Source organism: Priapulus caudatus, unplaced genomic scaffold (genome assembly GCF_000485595.1).
Source record: "Priapulus caudatus unplaced genomic scaffold, Priapulus_caudatus-5.0.1 Scaffold10, whole genome shotgun sequence".
Taxonomy (NCBI): domain Eukaryota; kingdom Metazoa; phylum Priapulida; class Priapulimorpha; order Priapulimorphida; family Priapulidae; genus Priapulus; species Priapulus caudatus.
Window position 1 is genome coordinate 267,848 of NW_014577071.1, and position 2,220 is coordinate 270,067.

Sequence of the window (2,220 nt, forward strand, 5' to 3'; positions counted from 1 at the left end):
TTTTTCAAGTTGTAGTTTTGTTATTTCTTATCTTTGATAACATTCACAAAAACACTACTGTACTTCTAGTGTACCCGTTAGAAAAGACGTTTAGTTTTGAAATTTGGTCAATGTCGACTGGACGAAGTTTTAAAATTGCTTTGAATCAACTAAAATCAGACAAGTTACTTTACCCTTAATTTGTGTAACTGTGATGTATACTGGAAATGTGCGTACGTGCATATAGATAGCAGTCACTCATCCAAAACGATGCATTAATTATATGAACGTGACTAAAACGCCAAGCATTGCAGCTAAAATATGCCACCGCTATAGGTAACTTCAATTCGTCTCCGTAGTTTAGAAATTGGCGCATGCGTACTAGCAACTATCATCTCTTTTCCGATAAATCCCAACGTGCGGTGGTTTCTATAATGAACGGATACTCGCTTCAGTCTCGTGTAGTAATCCGAATCACACTCACGCGCTAATGCGCGTAGCACCTCGGCCTTTCATCGGTAGTCTCTGTGGTCGTGCGTTCCCTGTGCGTAGGTAGCGTGGAAGTAGTATGTAGACAGGTCGGTGTGCAGCACACGCGGTGTTTGTGTGTGGCGCGGCCGGTAGAAAGCTACGCTCACAGGCGCAGCTGACACACGCGGCAGCTGTAACGACAACAACAATGTCACACGTTTTCCACTTTATTTTCCATCGCGTTTTGCGCGAACCCGCAGCGTTATAGGGCCGTAACCCATTCACCACTGGCGCGCAGCCGAGTAAAATGACCTATTTTTCAACTTTTATTCTTTAAAAACTCCAGAAATGGTGTATTGTGTGCGGCGGCTTTCAGCGATTGCACTTGCGTGAAAAGTTTTTTGCCGCCTTTCTGACTCACGATAAAGAAAACAGCGAGGTAATAGAAAACTGGTAAAGTTCGCATTCGTATTATATTTTGGGAGTTTTCAACGTTTCTATCGCAGATGGTCTCGCAAGCGAATATACTTTGTGTGTTCGCGCGCGCAGGCCCGCCCGGTTCTGTGTGTGTGCGCGCCTGCGTGCATGTGTCCGTGTACGGGCGCACATGTCTGTGTTCATGTGTGCGTGCATACGTGTCTGTGGTCATGTGTGCGTGCATACGTGTCTGTGGTCATGTGTGCGTGCGTGCTCTGTCGCGGATGTGTGCGTCGCGTACTGTGATCTGTGTCATGTGTGCGTTGCGTACGTACGTGTCTGTGGCGCATGTTTGTGTTTGGGGGGGGCCCGTGCGTAATATCTGTTGGCCTGTGTTGCGTGCGCAGTACATACTTCTGTTCGGTGTGTGGCGTGCCGTACGTGTTCTGTGTTCACTCTGCGTGTGCGTGCATACGTGTCTGTGTTTAGCGTGTGTGGCGTGCGGTACGTGTCTGTGTCGCATGTGTGCGGTGCGTACGTGTTCGTGTTGCAATTGTAGTGTGGCGTGCGTACATGCTCGTCGTTCATCTGTTTGCGTGCGTGCTTGCCTGTGTTCGTAGTGTGCACGTGCCCGTGCGTGTCTGTTGGCCTATGTTGCGTGCGTACCATGTATATCTGTTGGGCATCGTGTGCGTTTCCGTATATCGCTCTGTGTTCAGGTGTGCGTGCTGTACATCGTCTGTGTTTCAGGTAGTGCGTCGGCGTATCTGTCTGCTGTTCATGTTTGCCGTGCGTACATGTCTGCTGTCTCAGGTGTGGCAGTGGCGTACGTATCTGTTGGCATGTGTGCGTGTGTACGTCTCTGTGTTCATGTTGTGCGTGCGTGCGTGTCTGTGGCATGTGTGCGTGCGTACGTCGTCTGTGCGATTATGTGCGTGCGCTACGTAAATCTGTTTGCGCATGTGTGCGTGCGTTACGTGTCCTGTTGTTCCATGTGTGGCGTGGCGTGCGTGTCCTGTGGGCATCGTGTCGGCATGCGTACCGCGTCCTGCTGGAACATGTGTGCGTGCGTACGTGATCTGTGAGTTATACCTGTGCGTTTTTATCGTGTCGTGCGTGCGTGCATGGCGCGCGACGTGTTTGTTTGGTGTGTGTGTTGTGTGTGGTGTGTGTGTAGTGTGTGTCGCTCGTGTGTCGTGTGTGTGTGTGTGTTCGTGATGTGTGTCGCTGTGTGTGTCGTGTTGGGGTGTGTGGGTGTCGTGTAGTGTGTGTGTGTGTGTGTGTGTGTGTGGTGTGCTGTGCTGTGTGTGTGTGTGTGTGTAGTGTGTGCTCGTGAGCGTGCGTGCGTTGTGC